The sequence below is a fragment of the Pyrus communis genome, chromosome 8 (assembly GCF_041283825.1).
Source record: "Pyrus communis isolate YQ-2024b chromosome 8, ASM4128382v1, whole genome shotgun sequence".
NCBI lineage: Eukaryota > Viridiplantae > Streptophyta > Magnoliopsida > Rosales > Rosaceae > Pyrus > Pyrus communis.
In genome coordinates, this window is record NC_142572.1 from 15,180,517 (window position 1) to 15,206,821 (window position 26,305).

General features: G+C 34.8%; 2 long non-coding RNA genes across 52 annotated transcripts; one reads left to right on the forward strand and one right to left on the reverse strand.

The window, feature by feature from the left end:
* Nucleotides 1-273: 273 nt before the first annotated feature.
* LOC148695170 (uncharacterized) lies at nucleotides 274-5,421 on the reverse strand. 2 transcript variants are annotated; one of them, XR_015965082.1, is made up of 3 exons: nucleotides 4,699-5,421; nucleotides 4,038-4,141; nucleotides 274-1,612 (listed from the first exon to the last, which is right to left on the reverse strand). It is a non-coding gene; the product is annotated as an uncharacterized LOC148695170 (long non-coding RNA). The 2 variants fall into 2 exon arrangements; XR_015965081.1 differs by having other exon boundaries at nucleotides 274-1,622.
* A 13,454-nt stretch (nucleotides 5,422-18,875) lies between these two features.
* On the forward strand, nucleotides 18,876-24,629 carry LOC137709140 (uncharacterized). Of its 50 annotated transcripts, none has more exons than XR_015965321.1 (9): nucleotides 18,885-19,356; nucleotides 19,758-19,824; nucleotides 19,935-20,179; nucleotides 20,661-21,556; nucleotides 22,202-22,290; nucleotides 22,742-22,834; nucleotides 22,947-23,031; nucleotides 23,269-23,333; nucleotides 24,227-24,629. It is a non-coding gene; the product is annotated as an uncharacterized LOC137709140 (long non-coding RNA). The 50 variants fall into 50 exon arrangements; XR_015965318.1 differs by having other exon boundaries at nucleotides 18,888-19,356; nucleotides 22,202-22,642; XR_015965311.1 differs by having other exon boundaries at nucleotides 18,915-19,356; nucleotides 20,661-20,826; nucleotides 21,514-21,556; nucleotides 22,202-22,834; nucleotides 24,227-24,565.
* The last annotated feature ends 1,676 nt before the right edge of the window (nucleotides 24,630-26,305 follow it).

Below are 26,305 nucleotides of genomic sequence, written 5' to 3' on the forward strand. Positions count from 1 at the left end.
CAAATTTCTCTAAACACTTTCTCTCTCAAATTCTAACTTTGGCATTGGAGGTTCTTTGTCACATCCCAACCCTCAGCTCCAACTATATTGTCCGCTTTGGCATTCCCTGCCCACTTTGGCATTGGAGGTTCTTTGTCACATCCCAACCCTCAGCTCCAACTATATTGTCCGCTTTGGCATTCCCTGCCCGAAGACAGAGCTACCGCACGGTTTTGTTTCTGTGGACCGGTACTCAGCCGTAGCCAGCGCCTGCTCTCCCCTCAGGGAGTCCACAAAAGGCCTAGTTGAAACTTAAGGTTGGCAATGGATATATAAGGCCCAAAGACCACGCCCTCACGGGCGATGTGGGATACTACAATCCACCCCCCTTAGGGAGCCCGACGTCCTCGTCGGCACACCACGACCGTGAGTCTGGCTCTGATACCAAATTGTCACATCCCAACCCTCAGCTCCAACTATATTGTCCGCTTTGGCATTCCCTGCCCGAAGACAGAGCTACCGCACGGTTTTGTTTCTGTGGACCGGTACTCAGCCGTAGCCAGCGCCTGCTCTCCCCTCAGGGAGTCCACAAAAGGCCTAGTTGAAACTTAAGGTTGGCAATGGATATATAAGGCCCAAAGACCACGCCCTCACGGGCGATGTGGGATACTACATTCTTCGGCCAAAGCCCCCTTTCCATTTATCGTGGGCGCGTGAGACTCTTGGCCTTAACCTAAGGTGTTAATTGTTTTGCAATGCATTTTCGTCCAAGAAGAAGAAGCCAGAAATTTGCATCCACATATATGTATAAATTCAATTAATTTTGTGTTATACTAGTATGCTTGTCCTTTTCAATATATATAAGTATACATTAATATAAAAACAATGAACAAAATGTATCCAAAATAACAACAAATACAAAATATATGATATGAGTAAATAACTATAAAAAGTCGGAATATCTCGAAAATCTTTTTATCGGAATAAGTTCATAACACTTAAGAGTTGAATGACAATGCGTTTCAATAAGAGTATTTGTGGAAAGTGCTGGGTGCACTTATAGAATTTTATAAGCTTTACTAAAGGTGGTTGGGCGAACAGATTGGATTTGGGTGAACTTAACTAAAAGTTGGGTACCGATATAAAAACACTGTAAAATAAAGTTGGATTAATTGTCGATTTGGTCTCGAATAAGTACCCAAGTGAAAAAATTAAGTTTCTAAACTATATTTAGTTTGGGAGACTAAGCTAGCTAGTCTTAAAAGGTGACAATTTAAAATTTATTTTAATTGAGCGATGGAATTTCATGAAGGGCTCTAGAACAACATGCATGCAAAGATTCAACATACATGCAAATAGATAAAACGGAAGCATGAATATCGAACTTCCTAGATCCCCCTTCCATGAATCATGGCTTAGTAGAAATATATACATGCATGCTTCAAACAAACACATAAAAGAAAGTTGCGAAGCTTCCCTTTGTTGCTTTCTAAGCCCTCGTTGTTTGTCCAAGCTCCTTCCTACAAAGTCCACGCCACAAGCCTCCTTCTCCAAGCTCCAATCTTCTGCTCTTGATCTTCCTTGCATGTGTTCTCCAAGGTTCCAAGTTACGAACCCTCTTAACTTTCGACACCTACAGAAGACTAAGATGGTAGTGGATGATAGAAAAGAGAGATGATAGTATATACTCGATCTCTTGGGAAGGTAGAATGGTGCACATGCATTGATACTAAAAATGAGAGTTTTTCTTATTTTGGGTTAACAAATGACAAGTTTTGAGTGGGTTGTAGTGCTGCTCAACATGGTCCAACAATAATTCAAGTCCACACAAAAATTTTCTCGTATATCAAATCATTATTGAGATAGTGGATTAGTAAAGCAGCTAACAGTGTGCAATGACAGAGCTCCAATAGATTAGGCAAACCAAGTAAGCAAATTTATATTTTATTATTTTTTTCCGTCTATAACATCTACTTTCACTTTTAAGTTTTGTCATCTTCCTCCAATAAAAAAAGATATGGGCTCCATTTGCCACTCATGGTCTTGTAGGCAACATTACCTACTTAGCAGAGTAAACAAAATTTGCAAACCCAAACGCCTATGCCATTGAAGCTAATTTTTGCCTATGACTATGTAGCTAATCAAAATGAATTTTCCTACTCAATTGTCTACACCATTGGAAATGTTTTTACGTGACAGCCGATTTACCCACGGTTTGCCAAGAAATGCTAGAAAATCAAAGAGTCATGATTAGATTAATTAGTAATTGAGTTTGAGAGCATCACAATGTCATCATACCAACCATTTAATTTATTAGCACAAAAATTCATAAGCAATGAAACAAGTTAAAAAGGTAGGGTAACCCTTTTATACATACAGAACCATCTGCTGCAAATAACCATATCATTAGATTCATTACACCCAAAGTGATGTGCTTACAAGATTTGTAAACATAACAACTACAGGCACTCGATCTTCCTCCGACTACGAGAACCAATCATCTTCATTGAGCAGCACCTCAGTCCCAACAAACTTACCACTAGTTACTCACCAAGACAAGGTCTAGACCAATTCACTATTTTGGGCATGGACTCGCATTCTTCAATCCAGTGGCTATGGTAATCCTCACACCAATCACAGTACTTCAAAATAGCACATCCTTCATGGTCCACATTAAGCTCACCTTTGTGCTTAGAAACATGCTCACCACATTATGTACAAACTATATCTCAGTGTTTGCCAACACGATCGCCATTTGGGACCAAAACAAAGTATGGGCAATTGTGAGTCTTGTGGTCCTAAACTTCCTCACAACAAACTTCACATTAATTACGCTTTTTTCGTAGTTGGAGTCGAGCCAAGGTCTCCAATCGCCTTTTCTATACCTTCCTCATCAGTTTGTTTAAAGTTTCATTGAAGAGGAAGGTATACAAAAGGCGATTGGAGACCCAATGGCTCAACTCTAACTACAAAAAAAGCGTAATTACTATAAAGTTTGTTGTGAGGAAGTTGAGGACCACTAGAGTCACAATTGCCCGTACTTTCTTTTGGTCCCAAAGGGCACTCTTGTTGGTGAACACTGTGATATAGTTTGTATATACTGTGGTGAGCATGTTTCTAAGCACAAAGGTGAGCTTAATGTAGACTATGAAGGACGTTCTATTTTGAAGTATTGTGATTGGTGTGAGGATTACTGTAGCCACTGGACTGAAGAATGCGAGTCCATGCCCAAAACAATGAATTGGTCCGGACCTTGTCTTGGTGAGTAACTAGTGGTAAGTTTATTGGGACTGAGGTGCTGCTGGATGAATATGACTGTTTCTCGTAGTCAGAGGAAGATCTAGTCCATGTAGTTGTTATGTTTACAAGTATTGCAAGTGCATCACTTTGGGTGTAATGAATCTAATGATTGATTATTTACAGCAAATGGTTCTGTATATATAAAGAAAGTCTACCCTACCTTTTTAACTTGTTTCATTGCCCTTATCATTGCTAATGAATTTTTGTGCTAGTAAATTAAATGGTTGGTATGATGACATTATGATGCTCGCAAACTAAATTACTAATTAATTTAATCATGACTCTTTGCTTTTTTTGCATTTCTTGGCAAACCGTAGGTAAATTGGCTGTCATATAAAAGCATCTCCAATGTTGTAGACAATTGAGGAGGAAAATTCATTTTGATTAGCTACATAGTCATAGGCAAAAATTAGCATCAATGGTATAGGCAGGGTTTGCAAATTTTGACTACTCTCCTATGTAGGTAATGTTGCCTACAAGAGCATGAGTGGCAAATGGAGACCATACCTCTTTTTATCGTACTACTTTTTGTGGAGGAAGATGACAAAAAATTAAAGGTGAAAGTAGATATTATAGACGAAAAAAATAATAAACTATAATTTTACCTACTTTGTTTGCCTAATCTATTGGAGCTCTGACATTCCACTAATAGCTGCTTTACTAATCCACTGTCTCAATAATATAAAATACAAAAACACTAAATTAAGAAATAAAGAAACCGTAAAACAAGAAGAAAAAAAAAACGTAAATAAACTTACTGAAAATGTCATATTTATTCGCCCTGGAGTCGGCTGCCAGTATCACATGCATGCATGTTTTCCATAGATCAAACCATGTTTGTTGTACCACCGGATTCCAGATCCTATATATGCAACCATAAAAAAAATGAGGACTTTTGTCTAAACAGTGAACCTCAAACAGTTGGATGTATTGTGTAACTCGTAATTTCTTCTTGATAAATTAATTTTGTGTTTGTGATATATATCATGTAACTAATACATAGGTCAATTTAGATGTATTGTGTAATTCATAATCTTTTGGAAAGAAGAAGAATATAAAAAGTTGAGAAAAACAAAAAAAAAAAGACATTAGATAAAAATTAAAAGACAGACATTGGGTAATTTAATCTTTTTTTCCATCACTGGTCGCTCCAATCCATCCATCCGTTTTTTTTTTAGTTTAAAATTCATCGTCAAGCATGGTTTGGTTTTGTTGCTCTCACCGAATCAATCCTTCAACATTCATAACCACTGAATCCACCCCAATTTCAAGAGCCTACTGATATAAAATATTATACTAATTTACCTACATTTAAATTAATTTACCTATTCCAAAAAAATTAATTTCAAGGGGTAATGACAATGAAAACTACTACAAAATATATTAGAAATGGTGCAAACAAAAATAGAGAATACTAACCTCATCATGTACATGGCCGTACTTGTCATCAGTATATGGAGGGACATAGGATGGAAGAATGGAGCGACATATAGTGGAAGAACAAAACTCAAAGGGCTGGGTGGTTGTAAGTGAATCAAGAGGAAATATCATGGCGGAAAAAACCTTCATCAACAAGCACAAAATCATCCACCACTTTCACCATATTTCCCTCCATATACAGACAAGATGAGGACAACGACGAGCAGTACGGCCACATACGACGACGAGATCGGTATTCTCTATTTTTGTTTGCACCATTTCTAATATATTTTGTAGTAGTTTTCTGTCATTAGTACAATGTGAAGAAAGAGAGAGGAACAAAACTCAAAGAAAAATATGAAGAAAGAGAGGGGAACAAAACTCAAGGGGCTGGGTGGTTGTAGATGAATCAAGAGGAAATATGGTGGCGGAAAAAACCTCCATCAACTGGCACAGAACTTTCGGACTCTGGTGACTAAAATGCGGAGGAAGGAAGATGTGGGTGGAGAACATGAAGAAGGTGAAGCCTATTGTTTTATATGGGATTCCTGCTCTCGCCTTAATCCCTTATCATAATTAATCCTCAGTGTTTGCCATGGTTTCAACTGCGAACATTGAGCCCGTTGCCTTTCTTAAGAAAATCTTTTGGCCTTGTCAGTCAAAGATTTTACAGATGCACTGTAATGTCAGTGCATTTTAATAGCATGCGGAGAAGAAATAGAATTCTCACTCATTTCACACTTTGCCTTTGTCTAAAAAAAATCAAATTAAAAGGTTAACGTGGCTGAATTAATTGTTCAATTTAAAATGAATTGGTACTTTTCTTGCAGAGAAAACAGTCAAGTCAAAAGTTATTTGCAAGCATACAAAAAAGTCCTACACATGCAATTATCTCCATCTCTGAAAAGCATCTGTTGTATGACAGGTAGCTAACAACTGTCACCAACTCCATCAAGGTTTAGGTTTTGGAAGAGAAACCTCTCCTGAGCACATAATGGTAATCCTCCAGATCACGAAATCCAGATCGTTCGATTTTAATTCAACAATTGTAATTATTATAACTTTTAGAGAACTTTCCTATTTGGAACCATTGGTTTAATTTTGAACGATCTGAATTTTATAATTAGGAGGATCCTCATGCTGAGCTTAGAAGAGGATCCTCTTCCTAGGTTTTCTCTCTATGACCAACTCCATCAGTTTGGACTCAAATTCAAATATTTAAGTCCACTAAAATACAAAATTTAAGTCTTTGAAACAGTGAACATCATCCAATCATTCGAACCTCAATTTTAGACCTAAATGCATTAATTGTCCTACACTGATTTTAACCCTAATTTTTTCAGTAAGGATTTTTGTTTTTTTTTTTTTTTAAACTTTGAATTAGGTCATATTAATTTAATTTTACAAAATTTTGACCTAAAAATTAAATTTTGACAAAATTTTCAAAACCGAATAAAACACATCAATCAACCCATCAAACTTCAAAATACAAACAACCAACCAAATTTCTATAAACAAACCAACCACCCATATTTCAATAAACACACCAACAAAACTTCAATGCACGCACCAACCAAACTTTAATATACACACACCAACCAAACTTTAATATACAAATAACCAACCAACTCTAATACACACATAAACCAAACTTCAATATCCACCAATCAAATGTCGTTACGCCAGGTACCATATCAAAAATTATGTTGCAGTGTGTGTTGAATTATCAAAATTTTCAGAGAGTCATACATGCACATGAGGGAATATTTTCTCACCACTATCAAGTGATGGTGATACTCACCATCTTATTTATCACCGTTAGATGAGTTTAAATTTGATATATATATATATATAGAGAGAGAGAGAGAGAGAGAGTGGATAGATATAAATATCAAAATTTAATCACATCCAATGATAATAAGTAAGTTGGTGAGCATTATCACCCCCTCAAGGTAGCGATAAAAAATACAACCCAAAAAAAAAGACCCAATTTAGTGGGACCCCTGGCAAAAATAGTGCCAAAAGGGTGTTAGCTGTACATGCAAGTGGCGGGCAACGACTTTGAAATAACGCGTACATACTCTTTAGGATAATGCTAAGGAAACCAAATCTTTAAACTAAATTTTCAAATCAAATGATACGTTACCAATAGGAAATAAGCACTATAAATTTACACTTAAGCAACAATCAAATCATCAACAACCACATCATTTGGTTTACAAATTAGATTAAAATTTTAGTCTCCCTAGCACTACCCTACTCCTCATTCTAAATTTGAGTCTTGACCTCATCCATATTTTTTCCTCTTTTCAGAATTTAAAGAGTTTCAAGTGTAAATCTTCTTAAAATAAATCAAGAATAACATAGACAAAATTTAACTCATAAAGAGCTGCGAATACATAAAAAATAAATTGCAAATAATTGAATTAATCACGTACGAAATTTAAACTTTCTTATTGTGAGAATGTTAGTGTGTTTGTATTGGAGATGCTCTAATTAAGATGGCAAGATAGCAACACGTTTTTTTCTCTCGAAAAATGTTTGAAAAGCCCGCTTCAATTTTTATAGCAAAATTTGTGTTTTTAGATAGTGTGTACAAGTTCTTTTGTTGACAGTTGATAATGTGTGGGTGAGGGGCAAGTCAATGTAAGTGCTTATAAAATGTTAGGATACTCTCCATATTTTCAATTAATTTTATAGCAGAAACTTAAATCCTTCATGGTATCAGAACTAGATTGTCTCAAGTGTCGTGTTAAAACCCAACGGCCACACGTGCTTACACATAACCCAATTTGTTGTCCACGTATAGACTTGAAAATTCGTCACACATGCAGGGATGTGTTGAGAGTTGATGATGTGAGGACAATTGTTCCACATACTTTCCATATTGCCAATTAATTTTTTGGTGGAACCTCAACTTCTTTACCTTTAATTTTTTTTTTTTATAGCAAAAAGTACGTTTACAAGCACGATGCCGAATATAATCAATAACACTTCTGTAAAAATGATGTCATATAATGTTACTAGTAGATGAATGTTTATTTGAGTGATGAAGTTGTGCAATTTTCAAATATGAACAGATGTGTACTATACACACATATATTACGTGGTCACTAAAGTGTAAGAAATTACATGAAGTTGTGCAATTTTGTGAAGTTGCTTGGGTTATTACAAGTCATAAGCAGTGTTGCAACTAGTTTTGTTGTAAGCACATGTCATGTCTACAATGCATAAAATGTTGAAAATGTTAGATAACTAAAGTGTAAGAAATTACATGAAAAATATTAACACTCCCACTTAAATTTGTATTATAAGTTAGGCTTATTTTTAGTTACGTTTTCTGCTACTTCATTTCAATTATTTTGCCCCCTGTAACTCAAAAGTCATCACTTTGCTCTTTGAAACACAAAAAGCGTTTCACTTTAACTTGTTGACTCTCTCTTCTCTTGAAACTTATAGGTAGCCTCCTAAAACATAATTGGGTAGCCTCCTAAAACATAAGTGAGACCCAATACCCAATAAGACTATACTACTTGTGCAACAAATTTAATTATAAATCTCCATTATGCGTTAACATTCAACAATCAGATAATATTAAGTTTTAAACAAATTGAAAAGACAAAAAAAATAAAAAAGAAATTGATTAGCCTGGCGCACCCAAATCAATCCGACATAAGAAGTTAACATATCTAAAGGCAATGTAGAGCGAATTTTGAGTTTTATAGAGGAGACTTTCAAGTTTCATGGGGCAAAATAAGATTAAAATCGAGTTTCAATGGGCAAAGTTAAGCAAACTTTGAGTTTTAAAGAGTAAAATGATGACTTTTGAGTTACAGAGAGCAAAATGAAATTAGATACAAGTCTTCGAGGAGTAGCTAAAAAAAAAAACCTATAAAATTAATGTAAGAAAATGACAATTCTAAAGTGCATGTTAGAATTCACGTATCACAAATTCTTAAGTGTATGTATGTCAACTTAGGAATTTAAAATCTGGTATACTTTGGTAGGAACAAAAAAGGACATAAATTATTAAGATAGAGATACGAATAGAGACTGCTGACCTTATTGCAGCCAGTCAAGTGTAAAGAAGCCTTATGTGGAGAGGTTGCAGACTGCACTGCAGTCCCGCAGTGGGCACAGAAACAAAGTAACAAAAAAAATCAAAAAACCAATGCTGCATATACAAATGATTTTAAATCAAGGTTGGAAAGTTTTCTTTTGAGAAAGTAAATCGTTTTTGGTATGCTATTGAAACGTTTTAAGTTACATAAAATGAGTTTACTGTTTTATAAAGTTTGTATTCAATAATATAATGTCAGGTGTTAAAAAAAATAACACAAATCTTGAAGAACAAAATAATTGTTGCATGTGGATCAATTCAAGACAGTCGATTGTGAACACTACGCATGAGACAAGAAAACCTAGGAAAAAGTAAAATAAAATAATATTTCTGCAAGTGGATTTCAGATAGGTCTAATTTTATCCACCTGTTGCTTGATTGTAATCAAACTCAAGATACATTAGAGGACCAACATAACCTCCTTCGATCGGTTTCATAACCTCCTTTCAAGTACGTAGGGGCATAATAATAAATAAATAAATAAATAAACCAATATAACAAATAGAATTAAAGCATACATAAGTCAACCCAACCAAAACTGAAGCACTTACCTCATGGATATTAAGATATCTCCAATGAAGAGGGTTAAAAGTTTAAAAAACAAAAAATGACCTAATTTGCTCAAAAACTCACCTCCAACCGATGACTGGGCTATAATTCTATGGAGCTCAATCAAATGAGCACCAGGCTGGTCCAATAACTTATTTAAATTCAATGGCTAGATTTGAAAACATCCAATAATAGTTTAATTGAATTAACCAATAACTTTAAAGTATGAACTTAAAACTAATAAATTATTGAGGGGACTATATTTAGCTCATTCGGTCGGAGATAATATATGAGTATGGTCTGACACTATTCATTTAACAATAATGTTTACAAGACTATAATTCTAGATAGTATTATATTTAGTCTTTTCGATTGGAGATAAGTTATAGCCATTTTGTACCTTCACATATTGAAATGTGTATCAAGTTGTATTTCTATGCTTTGAATGATTGTATGAATTCGATAAGTTGTGACATAGGTAGCCCAAATTGCAAGTCCAAATTGTAAGTTATAGCCAACTCAAACCGCGCAAGGGCAAATTCTCATGGCTTTGTTCTTCGGCACTTTAGTATGGATCTTTAGCTGGGACTTCGAAAGCCTAAATTGCAAATTACCATCTACTAAAACTCAGTTCCCCTCCACTGTTCATCATGTGAGAGGGGCTCCTGTTCACCAGCAGTGAACGGACTGAATTGCCCTCCTATTCCTTTGTTATCAGCCATTTTTTTCATTTTTTACACCGCTAAAAGACGCCTTTGCCATTCTAGCCCACGCGTCTGTCATCCATGTGCTTTTTGGTTCCATCTTCTTTTTGGTTCTATCCTCTTATACACATGTTGTTCACCATTTCCCCTTTAGGCTGCCCATGCGTCGATCATCGTCGAAGGCTCTACTTCGATTTTTTCTTGACATTTCTTTCCGTTTCCACTCCTCTCTCACTCTGCGGTCATCTCTCCTCTCCTCCTCTCATCTCTCACTCTTCCTCTGACTCTCATTCTATACTAAAAGAACCATAATTTTTCATCTTTCCCTCTATTATTCCTTCAGGTAATTTTCCAGTACGTTTTTTCATTTGCTTCCCACATTAATCTCACCCTAAAACCAACAAATCCCAAGAACCCTGAAGCCCTCCAACAAATTGAAAAAACACCATCTTTGCCGAAATTTTTGAATTTTTCTCGGGAATTTTTGCGTATCCCTGAGCTTTTCTTGGTGGGTTTTCCTTCTTAGGTCCCGTATGTAAAGGGTTTTGGCTCTAGTTGGAACTATGACTTTCCTTTCTTGCTTGATTCCTTCTACTTTCTACAATTTCAACACTTTTACACGTTCAAACCTAAAAGATCAACATAAAAATGAACACCAATTCAAACTCGTGTTCTCAATTACATATCATTAAAGATTTAGGTCCGTTTAAAAGCAAAAAACTGCTTTAATAAAAAAAACATAGTTGATTATTTAAGAATATTTTTAATTCTTGTAACACACCTGTTAGTTTTAAAAAACGACATTGTTTAACCTTTTACACTCATTAATCTATTTTTATATGATCCTTCAGTTAAATCTTACGGTAGATGAAGTTAGCAACTTAAATAATCTCTGTTACACCGAAACAAAATACTAATTCATAAAACCAAAAACCAGAAACAAAAAACAAAATAAGTAGAGAGAAGAGGGTTTCCTTCTTTTTTTCCCCCTTCAAAAAGAGGTACTAGCTGGTGGCCAAGCCATGGTAGTCCACCGTTATGGACGCTAGGAAAAGAAGGTTTAAGGTCATATGAATCATATCCATGTGCAAAACTTAATTTTCTCATTGAATATTTAAACCTATCAAATCCAATTGCATAAAACCCTAATAATTTTACACAACCAATTTCATCCAATCTTTTATCATAATATTCAAACCTAGTTAGTTATAAAACAACAAAAAAAAAAACTGTGATTGTGTGGTTTTGAAAATTAGGATCTTCTTCTTATTAAACGTGTGAACTTTTTATTCATATGAAATTTTCCGACGATGGAATTTTGAAACGCGTCCCTCTCGCTTTTTCATACGCAAAAGGGAAAATTAAGAAACTTAGGAGGAGAGAAGGTGGGTGAGCGATTGAGAGAGAGATGGAGAGAGGAAGGGGATGTGGAAGAGAGGCGGAAGGGGAAGAAAATGGAAGGTTTCACGCAAGAACTATTATTTTTCTTTTAATCACTTTGCAGAATTATTGTGTTTCGGTATAGCAAAGATTAATTAAATTGATAGTTTAATCTACTGCAAGATTAATCTGAGAGCTCATTTAAAAAAATAAAAATAAAATAAAAACTTTGTGTGTTCTCAAAATGAAGACCTTAAGTGAGCCGCATTGTATACTTACTTATGTTTGTGGAGAAAAAGTATTGCAAGGATTGATCAAGCAAAGGTGTTTAAAAGGAGCAAAAACTAGAAAGATAGAGTTCTGTGAGTACTGCGTTCTTGGCAAACAAATAAAGGTGAAATTTGGCTTAGCTGTTAATCAAACGAAATGGATTTTGGACTATGTTCACTCTGATGTTTGGGGGCTTGCACAGAATGTTTCTTTAGGTGGAAAAATATGGTTTGTATTTTTTATTGATGACTACTCTCGCAGATCATGGATATATATGATGAAACAAAAAGACAAGGTTCTTGACATCTTCGTGGAATGGAAGAACATGGTGGAGAACAAGACTGGAAAAAAGATTAAGATATTGAGAAGTGACAATAGAGGAGAATATACCTCTGATCATTTCTTCAAAGTGTGTAAAAAGGAAGGGATTACTCGACATTTCAATGTTAGACATACTCCACAGCATAATAGGATTGTAGAGATGCTAAATAGGACTTTGCTCGAGAAAGTTCGTTATATGCTATCTCAAGCTAAGCTACTAAAGAGATTTTGGGCAAAAGCTTTGAGTTATGCATGTCATGTGCTTAATCGAGTACCATCAACAACATTGGAGGGTAGAACACCCATTGAAGTGTGGTTTGGAGAACCAGCTCAGGACTACGATAAGCTACAAGTGTTTGGATGCAATGCCTACTTTCATGTGAAGGAAAACAAACTAGATTCATGAGACAAGAAAGTTGTCTTTATGGGATTCAATAGTGGTGTGAAAAGCTTTAGACTTTGGTGTCCCAAGTTGTACAAGATTATAGTAAGTAGAGATGTGACATTCGATGAAAGTGACGTGAAATTGAAGGAAGATATTCAGATTGTGGAGCTTGAGGAACAAGTAGTTGTGAATTCACAGCCAAGTAATAAAGTTGTGGAAGAAGAAAGATAAGGTGATCAACTTGAACATGAAGAGAGTGATCACAAAGAAGAACCACCATAAAAAAATAAAAAATAAAGATACAAGATGATTGCATAACCAAAAAGAAGGAAAAAAGAGACATATCCTTACCTGTGAGATATAAAGATTGCATGGCCTACATGGTATATACATTGCTAGTAATTAAGGCTGAAATTCCCACTAATTTTGAAGAAGTAGTAAATAGTGAAAAAGAGAGTAAATGGCATGATGCAATGGACGATGAAATGTTCTCCCTTCACAAGAATAAGACTTGGGAATTGGTGGAGCTGCTTAAAGGAAGGAAAACAATTGCCTGCAAATGGGTTTATGCAAAGAAGGATGGAGTGGATGACAAGAGCTTGGTAATATTTAAAGCTAGGCTAGTGGTTAAAGGATATGCTCAGAATGAGGGAATAGATTACAATGAGATTTTTTTCTCCTGTGGTTAAGCACTCCTCCATTCGAATATTGCTTGCTCTAGTTGCACAATTCAACCTTGAATTGGTACAACTAGACGTGAAGATTGCATTCTTTCATGGTAATTTGGATGGAGAGATTTATATGAGACAACCCGAGGGGTATCAAGTGGAAGGCAAAGAAAGATTGATTTGTAAGCTTAGAAAATCTCTTTATGGTTTGAAGCAATCACCCATGCAGTGGTATTTAAGATTTGACAAGTTTATGAAGGGTCAAGACTAGACAAGAAGTCACTATGATCACTGTGTTTATCACAAGAAGTTGAAAGATTGTTCGTTCGTGTACTTGTTAATCCATGTGGACGACATGCTCATTGCCTCAAACAATATTTGAAAGACAGAAAAGTTGAAGGAGCGAATGAGAAGGGAGTTCGAAATGAAGGATCTCGGTGAAGCCAAGAAAATATTGGGAATGGAAATCACAAAGGATAGACAAAAAGGTTTGGTGTGTTTGTCTTAGAAGCAATATCTTGAGAAGCTGTTACAAAAGTTTGGAGTAACAAAGGACACTAAGCCTGTAGGAACTCCATTAGGTGTTCACTTCAAGTTGAGCAGTCAACAATGTCCCAAAACTGATAAAGAAAAGATGAAGATGGATGGTATTCCATATGTTAATTTGGTTGGAGGATTAATGTATGCTATGGTGTGTACTCGTTCTGATATTGCACATGCAGCTGGAATTGTTAATAGATTCATGCATAATCCTGGAAGAGAGCATTGGAATGCTGCTAAGTGGATACTAAGGTATTTACATGGAACGAGGGACAAAGGTATTTATTTTGAAAGATGTGATGAAGGAATTGATAAGTTCTCAGTTGGATATGTGGACTCAAACTTTGCTGGAGACTTAGACAAGAGACGATCGATGACTGGGTATGCGTTTACTATGGCAAAAGGTCTTGTATGTTGGAGATCATATTACAACCAAAGGTGATACTATCAACCATAGAAGCAGAATACATGGCGATCGCTGAAGTTATCAAAGAAGCAATGTGGACTCTGGGGTTGTTAGGAGATTTAGGTGTAGAACAACACAAGCTGGATGTATATTGTGACAGCCAAAATGCCATTCATTTTGCCAAATATCAGGTACATTAGGCTATGAATAAGCACATTGATGTACGATATCATTTTGTGAGAGAAGTGGTAGCTGAAGGTGAGATTCATCTAAAAAAAGTTGCTACAGAAGATAATCCAGCTCATATGTTGACAAAAGTGGTTAATGCAGCTAAGTTCAAGCACTGCTTGGATTTGGTGCAGTGAAGCAAGTTTGATCTTGCAATATGGTGGAGCAACGGAAGTTATTTGATGCCTCGTTATGGATTTCATGCCAAGGTGGAGATTGTTTGATTTGGCATTAAATCAACGAGCCTAAACTAAAAAGAATTAGGATATCTTGGACGCAAGATATTTGGATTTATGTTTCCTAGTTGGTTTGGGATTTGGTTTTAGTATAGGATTTGGTTTCCTATATTCTAGGGACGTTGTGTAAAGCTATGACATCTATTAGTATAAATAGATGGATGTGTGATAGTTTTTGAGAGGCATAAGTTTGTATACTTGAGAATATTTTGTGTTTATGAGTTCTCTTGTATTTGTTGGTAATCAATAAAGCTTCAGAGGTACTTCTATATTGGAGGAACTCTGAAATCGTTGTGTTTTTGTATATTGCTTGATTGGTTTTTGGTTTATTTTACAACAATGTGGTCACTAAAGTGTAAGAAATTACATGAAGTTGTGCAATTTTGTAAAGTTGCTTGGGTTATTACAAGTCATAAACAGTGTTGCAACTAGTTTTTTTGCAAGCACATGTCATGTCTACAATGCATAAAATGTTGAAAATGTTAGATGACTAAAGTGTAAGAAATTACATGAAAAATATTAACACTCCAACTTAAATTTGTATTATAAGTTAAACTTATTTTTAGTTACACCATCTGGAACTTCATTTCAATCACTTTGCCCTCTATAGCTCAAAAGTTACCATTTTGCTTCCTGAAACACAAAAAGTGTTTCACTTTAACTTGTGGACTCTCTCTTCTCTTGAAACTTATAGGTAGCATCCTTAAACATAAGTGGGTAGCCTCATAAAACATAAGTGAGACCCAACACCCAATAAGACTATGCTACATATGCAACAAATTTGATTATAAATCTTCATTATGCGTTAACATTCAACAATAAGATAATATTAAATTTCAAAAAAAATTGAAGAGATGCAAAAAAAAGAAAAAAGAAATTGATTAGCCTGACACACCCGAATCAATCCCACATAATAAATTAAAATATCTAAGGTAATGTGGAGCGAATTTTGAGTTTTATAGAGACGATTTTCAAATTTCATGGGACAAAATGAGATTAAAATCGAGTTTCAATGGGCAAAGTTTAGCGAACTTTGAGTTTTAGAGAATAAAATGATGACTTTTGAGTTACAGGAAGTAAAATGAAATTAGATACAAGTTCTAAGAAACGTTGCTAAAAAAACCTATAAAATTAATTTAAGAAAATGACAATTCTAAAGTGCATGTTAGAATTCACGTATCACAAATTCTTAAGTGTATGTATGTCAACTGAGGAATTTAAAATCTGGTATAATTTGGTAGGAACAAAAAAGGACAGAAATTATTAAGATGCAGATACGAATTGAGACCGCAGAACTTAGTTACAGCCAGTCAAGTGTAAAGAAGCCTTATGTGGAGAGGTTGCAGACTACACTGCTGTCCCGCAGTGGGCACAGAAAGAAAGTAACAAAAAATCAAAAAACCAATGCTGCATATAAAAATGATTTTAAATTCAAGGTTGAAAAGTTTTCTTTGGAGAAAGTAAAGCGTTTTTGGTGTGCTATTGAAGCGTTTTAAGTTACATAAAACGAGTTTACTGTTTCATGAAGTTTTGATTCAATAATTGTTGCATGTGGATTAATTTAAGGCAGTCGATTGTGAACACACCACACATGACACAAGAAAACCTAAAAAAAAGTAAAATAAGATGAAATTTCTGCAAGTGGATTTCAGATAGTTCTAATTTTATCCACCTCTTGCTTGATTGTAATCAAACTGAAGGTACATAGAGGACCAACATAACCTCCTTCGATCGGTTTGACAACCTCCTTCCAAGTACGGAGTAGCATAATAATAATAATAAAAACCAGTAACAAATAGAATTAAAGCATACATAAGTAAACCCAACCAAAACTGAAGCACTTACCTCATGGATATTAAGATATCCCCAATGAAGAGGGTTAAAAGTCCAAAAAACAAAAAATTGCCTAATTTGCTCAAAAATTCATATCCAACCGATGACTGGACTATAATTCTATGGAGTCCAGTCAAATGAGCACCAGGCTGGTCAAATGTAACCCTTCTTTTAGCTTTTTTTTTTCTTGGCCTAGCTCCAATAACTTATTTAAATTTAATAGCTAGATTTGAAAATATTCAACAATAGTTTAATTAAATTAATCAATAAATTTAAAGTATGAACTTAAAACTAATAAATTATTGAGGGGGCTATATTTAGCCCATTCGGTTGAAGATGATATATGAGTATAGTCTGACACTGTTCATTTAGCAATAATTTTTGGAGGAATATAATTCTAGACAGTATTATATTTAGTCTTTTCGATTGAAGATAAGTTATAGCCATTTTGTACCCCTCTCATATTGAAATGTGTATCAATTTGTATTTCTATGCTTTGAATGATTGTATGAATTCGTTAAGTTGTGACATAGGCAGCCCAAATTGCAAGTCCAAATTGTAAGTTATAGCCAACTCAAACCGCGCAAGGGAAATTCTAATGTCTTTGTTCTTCCGCACTTTAGTATGGATCTTTAGCTGGGACTTAGAAAGCCCAAATTGCAAATTATCTATATACTAACAGTGAAAGGGCGGAACTACCCTTGGTTTATGCTTTGGTCCCCGTACTGTTCACACTTTACTATAGTAAGAAGTCCGTTTTGTCCTTGCTGGGAGCCCATCTCTCATTCCTCCGTCTCTGGTCTTTTTCTTTTTTTGGGTTTTGCTCTGCCTTTTCAGTACATGCTTTCCACGCGTCGTCGATCATCGTAGTGCATCGACTGGTTCCACTTTTCTTCTCGACTTTTTTCTTCCGTTTCCGGATTTCTTTCTCTCACAATTCTCTACTTCTGTCTCTCTCGCTCTCCAACGCTGCCTTCTCTCGCTCTCCCACCTTGTGATCTCAGTCACGAAAATGTGCTTCTATCTGCTTCTTAAATATTATGGTCTCTGCATCGAAAAATATTGGGGGAAAGTTCCTGCTTTTCGTGTTTTAAGAGATCTTATTTTTGGTCTCTAATTTGAGGAGGGTTTTGCATCTTTTTAAACATGGAGTTGTGGGTGTTGTGTCCATCCTCATAAAATTGGTCTCTATTTCTAGAGTTGCGATCAGGGGACATGTTTCATAGGTTTTGCGTTCGTCTTTGTCTGGGATTCGCGAATTTTGGCCGGATCTGTTTCCTGTTTTCTTCTCCGTTTGAGCGCCGACTGTCTTTAGATCGTTGGGAAATAAATTTTATACAACTGAGGTGTGATTCATAACTACTGTCTTCATGAGCAACGCTCTGTTTTGTGTCGTTTTGAACATCACAAGAGCCGCCTCCCTCCCCGCCGCTTCCAACGTCTCCTCTCCTTCTGTGGCCGACTGTGGATGTTTGTCTTTCTTCTCTCCTCTCTTTTTATTATTTATTTATTATAGATTTTTTGGAAATTAAGATTGACTGCTTACTATTTTTTTTTCTATTTGTTTGTTGTTTTTTTAGTATCTGCCACTTCTGCTGGTGCCCCTGGTATGTCGTTATTATTATGTTAATGCTGCTCTGATATTTGTTTGTTGTTTTTTTAGTGCATGAGATCGATCTTTGTTTTATTATTATTTTTTGCAGTCATTGGATACATGGAATACAAGGAGGTTTGCAATTTCACCAATTTCCACATTTACGATTTTCGATTATTTGCACAACATTTGAACTTTGTTATCTGTACGAGCTTTCGTTTTAGTGACTTCTTAAATTTCGTCATGACTAACCCACTTTTTCCAACTCTACTTTAATGGTTTTCAAGGAACCAGTTTGTAGATGCATTGACAATTGTTGGATTAAAATGGATTTGTATTTTTTGGGAAGAAATGAGAAGAAGAAGAAATTGAAAGGGTAAAGCTTCATATTTTGGTATATAATTAGATGAAGAAAGAGAAAATTACTTGGTAAAGATTTGAGCTTTAGCTACTGCATGCAGATTCAGCTTTCCTTTGCATTTGAATGAGTTGGAAACTGAGTAGAAAATGTTGAGAGAGAGAGAGAGAGAGAGAGAGAGAATTGTGTTGGGATATTGGTAAAGATTTGAACTTTGGTGGTAAGCTAGCTCGCACAGGAAAACCCAGCAGCATATAGATAAGTAGACTGAATTGGCCTTTTGAATAAGTTTGAAATGAGTTGGAAACTGAGTAGAAAAATGTTAAAAGAGAGAAACAGAGAATGTGATTTGATAATTGGTAATATGATCAAATCCTTGGGGACATGTATATTATATCAAATTAGATTAGAATTTTCTGATTAAATTAGATTAAAATTTGATCATATAAAATAAAACAATTTGTACATATTGGAAATATGCATTAAAAAGTTTAAGTCTCACATTATTCGAATGACTTTTCCAGATTCTTAATTTCTTTTTACCGAAGAGTGTTTTGTGTTTCTACTGTATCTTAAAATTATTTCTATACTAAAACCCAAACTCGGGTGTACTGTTTACGGACAGTAAAGTGGCAAAAATGCCCTTGGCTGCTGCTAATTCTCAAGCTTTTTTCTCTGTTTTGAACATTGAATTTACATTTTGCCCCGATATCCACGTGTTGGTCATCGTGGAAAAGGAATTGACGGGTCGCGCTCTTCTTCTTTCTTTTCTGCTTCTCTCGACTTTTCTTTCTTAGAAAGCTCAAGAGTTCACTGACGCTGTTCCTCCGCTTCTTCTTATCAAACGTCAAACGTTCGCATCTTTCTCTCGCCGATTATCCACGGCGGTTTTCTTCCCGGAAAACTGCCCCACTCTTTTGCGAATTTCTTTCATTGAAAACCCTAGAGCGGCTAGAAGTTTCTCGACTTTTCCTTCCGTTTCCACTTCTCTGTCACAAATCTCTGCTTCAATCGGCTCGCAAATCTCTGCCGACGGCGGTTTTTCTTGCCTGAGAAACCCCTGAAGGTTTTTTTTTTTTGATTCAGCAGCTTCTTGATTGTTCAAATCTATGGTCTAGGTTGTTGGGGATTTCTGGGTTTTTTTTAGCTTTGAGGTTTGGGTTTATCCCTTTGTGCCGTCTGCAACAACACCACTGCGCTCAAACACACACACACTCTCTCTCTCTCTCTTCTCTTTCTCTCTCTTGCAGTCTCTCCTCCCCCATACTCAATCCTCTACTTCTTCTCTGATTCATGGTTGGGTGATTTGTAAAAAGGCTTCGAGTACAAATTTGTTATGGGATCTGGGTTTTCTCTGCTTTGCTTAAATTTTGCATATTTTTTTCTGGATTTCAATTAAGAAATGAATAAATTTAGTTGTAATTTAAAATTTTGATTTTTTTTTCAATATTATTATTTCCTATGCAGAACATCTTTGATCTTCCATATGACTGCTTTGCGCTGCTTCCGAAATATCTCTGTCTCGACTCTCGATGTGAGTAGGTTTTTTTTGAATCTGTGTGAATTATCCACTTTTTTTTTCTTTTCTTTTTTGTCAAAATCCAGTTGTTGAATTTGATAAAGAATGTGACTTTGAAATGACAGAGACAGAGAGAGAGGGAGAAGTATGGTTGTCCTAAAAGTGGTAGGATTGAGCGATTGGAGACAGACAGAGAGTGAGGGAGGGATGGGCGTAGGGCTGATTTTTTGGTTCTACCCAAAGACCTACTACAAATCGCACATTAGTGTTTTAGGCTTTACTCCACACAGCAGACGATGAGAGTTCCAGAGACTCCAGCCCTTCGCCGCTGTCTCTCCCTTTTGTTGTTGTCAGCTCATCCGCAACCATGGTATTTTCTCGGACCAATTTTCTCTTATCCTCTGTTTGATTCCAGTAAATTGAGCTGGTTTCCACTATTTCCAGGGCTAAGTTCTACTAGGAAAATTTCGTTGATTACTATTTACTTTTATCTTTCCAATATATTTGGATGCTGTATACTAACATTTACAACAAAACTGAATCTATGAACTACCATTTTAGGTTATTTTTCTTAATATTTCTCTAAAAAAGTTCGTACTTTTTGAATGGATCCTGCAATTTTGATGAAGCTGAGGTATAAATTTTTATTTATAAACAACAAAAAAAACTTATTTCTTAGCCTATTTTTTCTTGAAATGTAAGCCACATTCATGATAAACTAGGCATTGGGCATATATAATAAGTAATAACCATAATAAATGATTTACTTAGGTGAATATTTGTTGATAATCCCTCTATGCGGATTGAAAAATATGAGTATCTTTGTTCTCATTATGCATCTTTTGAGGTAGGCAATAACAAGAAAAAAGTCAATGACTCTGATAACATGTCGCTGGTAAATGAGAAGCAGAGTAAGCAAATTACAGAGATACCTCCAGAAGAGTGCAAAATGCCACTGGTATGGATTGACTTGGAAATGACTGGTGAGGGTAATATTGCTCAAGTATATATGAAAAGGTATGGCGAAATAACATTGATAATTTCTTCGCTACTCTTGGGAACTAATTTTGTGTGGAATTTTGTTGTATGGACTATGGAGTAAATACATGTTGCATGATATGACTTATTCGAGTTTATTAGAGGGTCGTGGGGATGCCCATGGAAAGACAAGCTCAGGTCCTTTCCATGTTCTTTTGTAATCTTCCTTTCACAGTTGTAAATGGGGAGGTTTTGTTTCTGGGATGATATTTGGGTTGGGATTCCTATTTCAGTGTCATTTGCTCCCATCTCTATAGGATCTCTTTGCCAATCTTCACAAAATTACACAGGTTGTTCACTGTTCGGCTTCCCTTCTCGATGTTTCCTCTCGCTTCTTTCTTGCAACAATTTGTTTTCTGTCTTAATATTAATTGAGAGTGTTGAAGGGATGTGCAAATAGATGGGAAGAAGTAGAATTCATTTTGATTAAAGAAAGTGAGAATTAACCTTGCTGTTTTATACTTCTTGGTTGTTTTGATGAAGTTGGCAATAAATTAAATAGATTGACTGTAACTACCAGTATATGGAGGAAGGAGGAGAGAGGAGGAGAGAGGGCATAATAATTCAATTTGGTTTCCATCTGTACATTCTGCATTTCCAATTGCAATTTTGAACCTTTTCTGTTCTGCTTTTAAATTTTTATGCTTTCTGGGTTTTTTATGGCAGTTTTGAGGAAAAGCATAACAAAGAAGAGTACTACTACAACGATGTGAGTATCCTCTATCCTTAATATGGTCAAATGGTATGCCAATGAGATTGGGTTAAGCTTTTGGGTTTAACTCTTTCACTCTCTTTGCGTTTGGGTTCCATTTATGGTTTTCTTTCTTCGTTTCTCTATTTTAGTTCTCCTTTGGTTTTAACCCTTTTTTTTTTTGTTTTTTTTAAATTTTGTTTATTCATCTTTAACTATTATCGGCATATCATGAGGTTTAGAGAAAACTGAGAAATTGAAAATTTTTGAATACTCAAAGCATGCCCTTCTATCTAATGCTCTCACAAAAAAGTCCCATGGCCACGAGGGGAGTATATAAAGACTGATGAGTGTCAAGTATCCATATAAACTATAAAAGGATTGTGTATCCAAGTATTTGGAATCTTAAGAAAGAACAATAATTTACTATTATAGAAGGCTTTGACAGTTAGTTTTGATCCGTGGTCTTGATTGGTAGTTTTGGACAAGTAACATATTCTCTTTATCATAATGATGATTGAGATAATATTGTTTAAATCATTATCTCCTTATCTCCAATTCTTTTTGTGCAATACTAATATTTTCACTGCTAATGAGAACTTTACTTGGGATTTTCTTTTGTGTTGTCGCTTCTGATTTTACTGATTAATGTATTTCTTGAAGGTAGTGATGTAATCATAAGAAAAAGTTGAGTTCTTTAGTTCATTGCAAGTTGACCCATCACCATTCATTGCAAGTCGACCCATAGTCAGGTATCTATCTCTCAAGATATTACCAATTAGGTGTATTTACACTCTTATTGGATGTGAATTTTTAAAATAATGATGTAACTGCTTGATAACCTATGCATCGTTTGGAGTTAAAATATACCACTTAAATTGTGGGTAAATGTAAATGTGAAACTTATAAACTATAACCTCCTCCATCATTTATTTTAGACATCACTCAAGTTGTGAGGAAATGTAACTAGCCAATTTATGAAAATTATTAGCACTTAATGTACAATTGTATTTCATAATTTTTGTGAATAATCTATTTGACAGCAGAATGTGCTTTAAAGAAAAAACAGTTCATAGAGTAAGAGAAACAGCCAAGTGCTACTGTGTAAGATTCTAGGACTGCTGAATTGGAATACTCAGAGAAACAATATGCATAGGGATCACTAATAATGTTTTTTTGGTGTATGTATCTCATATGTTGAAGGCACCCTAACATTGAAAACAGCACATCTTTTTGTACAAACTTTGCTTTCTGCTCCTCACGGATGATCCGCAAGATGTTTTGGTGGCAAAACAGGTTAAACTCGCTTTTTTACTTTAACCAAATATGTGTGTGGATTGATGGTGGACTATGTTTAGTGAATGTGTATTTGAGCTCTGTAGATGACTGCATGTTGTGTTGACTTCAGATTTTTGTTATCAATCACTCTTTCAAGTGCTTATTTGAATCATTTAATCCGAAATTCAAAAACCAGAAACTGCCTGATAATCTCAGTAAGTTCTTATTTTCTATGATCTTTAAGATTGTACCTTTTAGATGCTTAACCTCTAAATTGTTTATGTTGTTGAGTTTCTGCGTTTAATTTGTTTTTGTTGCCTTTCGCATATGATGATGAAATGGTCCATCTTTGATTATGCCTAATTTTGGTTTTAAACTTAAACTTTTCTGGAATTGACATGGGCTTACTGAAATTTTTTTATAAAAAAAAACCATTATGCATTTAAATGCAGAGATTGTTGGGTCAAAAATAAGAAAATGGAGAGAGTAGCACAACACTATGTGAAATTGGCTTTGGGTAAGCTTCCACTCTCTTCTATTTATAATCTCTTTGAGAAGTGATTTTGGTTGGTGGTTTTGGAAGAGATAATATCTAATTCATATATGAACTAAGAAAATAATATGCATGTATAATGAAGTGGAATTTTTCATGGTATTATTAACATGCATGTTATAATTTAGTTGTTGATTTTGGCTTGGCATGAAGAATGGCGTGAATAAAAACTGAAAAAATAGAGCTACTCTACTGTTTATGTAGCGAGGGAAGGGAAGGAAAGGAAAAACAGTTAATTTAGTGCTCCCTTTTCTCAATTGCTCTCCATGTTTTCTGCAATCAATTGTTCGTATCTTTCAAACTTAATAGTCTTTACTTTTATATGTATATATTCTGGCTTGCATTCTTTTATTGGGTTTGAAACTATAACTGAGTATACCATAGCACTACAACTTTCCATTAAGTGGTTCCAATAATATAGTTTCATATATAATACATATAATACTCTTACACTCTTTTACTAATTTTTGTTACAGAATCAATCACTCACACGTCATGCTATTTATAGAGTGGTTTAAAGAATTCCAAGAACTTAATTCACCCAATTTCTGTTCTTCATGTAAAAATTCTTTCAAAAAGCTCAAACATCTTTCAGTGTAAATAACGTTAACCTTCTTTAACAATCTCTTATAACTTTAAAACATATTTATTTCATATGGTTTCGAATCCCGCAGCAACGTGTGGGCAATATTTGTAGTATATTCTATGCTGGTAAGCAAAGAGGTTTTTTGTTAGAAATATTAGTTGCTGTTTTCGAGTTGCTCCATTTCTTTCAAAGTTTATTTCCTTAAGGGAATTAAGGTGTATGAAACAACAAGTTATTATGGTTCTGATGCTTCTAAAATTTATGATTACAGGTTTCATTTGGCGGTTTGTTTTGCACGTGTCATTTTTGCAAAGTAAAGGACATATGCAACACCTCCCACGATTTTAGAGCACTTGAAGGTTGAAGGTGAGACCTAAGAAATAAAATAGCGGTTTGAAAAGTTGTGATGGCTTGTTAATTCCCTTTTTTGTGAACTGATTTTAAAGCGTATTTACCTATTTATTTTTTCATATTTTGTTTACATTTGATTTATGATAGATTACACGTACTTAACGTGTTTGCATAAATTTAATGCCTTAAGCTTACACCTTAACAAATACCTATGAAATCTGCAGTATTATCTAATTGAATTGGTCAGTTTTGATTTGCATTTTGTTAATTTGTATATTTGTAATAGTCGACTGTTGAAATTTTAGTGTATCACTTTTTGTCAACACTCTGCTTCTTTTTCTTATTATATTTTCTGCGTTTAAATAGCATGAACATACTAAAAACCTGTTAATTACAGACTATCCGTTACAAGTTTGTACTACCTGTTTTCTTCTTTTACATCCAGTAGTTTTAAGATCCGCAGCAACGCGTGGGCACTATTGCTAGTTGAAACTATGACTTTCCTTTTTAGCTTGATTCCTTCTACTTTCTACAATTTCAGCACTTTTACACGTTCAAACCTAAAAGAACATCAACTCAAACTCGTGGTCTCAATTACATATCATTAAAAGATTTTGGCCCGTTTAAAAGCAAAAAGCTGCTTTATTAAAAAAATATAGTTGACTATTTAATGAATATTTTTAATTCTTATAACACACTTATTAATTTTAAAAAATGACATTGTTTAACTTTCTACACTCATTAATAACTTTTTCATATGATTTTTCAGTTTAATCTTACGGTAGATGAAGTTAGCAACTAAAATAATTTATGTTACACCGAAACAAAATACTAATTGATAAAACCAAAAACTAGAAACAAAGAACAAAATAAGTAGAGAGAAGTGAGTTTCATTATTTTTTTTTCCCTTCAAAAAGAGGTACTAGCTGGTGGCCAAACCATGGTAGTCCACTGTTAGGGACGCTATGAAAAGAATGTTTAAAGTCATATGAATCCTGTCCATGTGCAAAACTTAATCTTCTCATTGAATATTTAAACCTATCAAATCCAATTGCATAAAACCCTAATAATTTTACACAACCAATTTCATATAATCTTTTGTCATAATATTCAAACCCAGTTAGTTATAAAGCCAAAAAAAAAAAAAAAAAAAACTAGGATTGTGTGTATTTGAAAATTAGGGTCCTCTTCTTATTAAACGTGTGAACTTTTTTATTTTCATATGAAATATTCTGACAATGAAATTTTTAAACACGTCCCTCTCCCCTTTCATACGCAAAAAGAAAAAAAATAAGGAACTTGGGAGGAGAGAAGGTGGGTGAGCGATTGAGAGAGAGAGGGAGAGAGGAAGGGGATGTGGAAGAGAGGCGGAAGGGGAAGAAAACCAAAGGTTTTACGCGAGAACTATTATTTTTTATTTAATCACTTTACAGAATTATTATGTTTCGATATAACAAAGATTAATTAAGTTGATAGTTTAATCTACTGCAAGATTAATCAGAGAGCTTGTTTAGAAAAGAAAAAAAAAAGATTTTGCGTGTTCTCAAAATGAAGACCTTAAGTGAGCCGCATTGTACTATACTTGTGTTTGTGGAGGCATGCACATACAGTGTTTGTAGACGGATCCCCTTACTTAGGGTTGGTTTGGTATTGCTGTGCTTTGAAAAAAAGCTGCTTCTGCTGTGTTGTGAGAATAAGTAGCTGTGAAATAAAGCAGCAGAGTGTTTGGTAAACTTTTTTGTAAAAGTGCTTTTGAAAAAAAAAAAGCAGTATTAGAGTGTTTGGTAAACTTTTATGTAAAACAGATGTGAAAAAGAGCCGGTTTTTCAAAGTTAGGTTTTGCAGCTTCTTGTTTTTGACTTTTTTTCATCCAAAACTGTGAAAAAAAACTGAAGCTGAGTGTTTATCAAACACAAAAACAGCTCCCAGCTTTTTTTGATAACAGTTTTTTTCAGAATCACCTCAGTACCAAACCAGGTCTTATACTCGTGGAGGGATG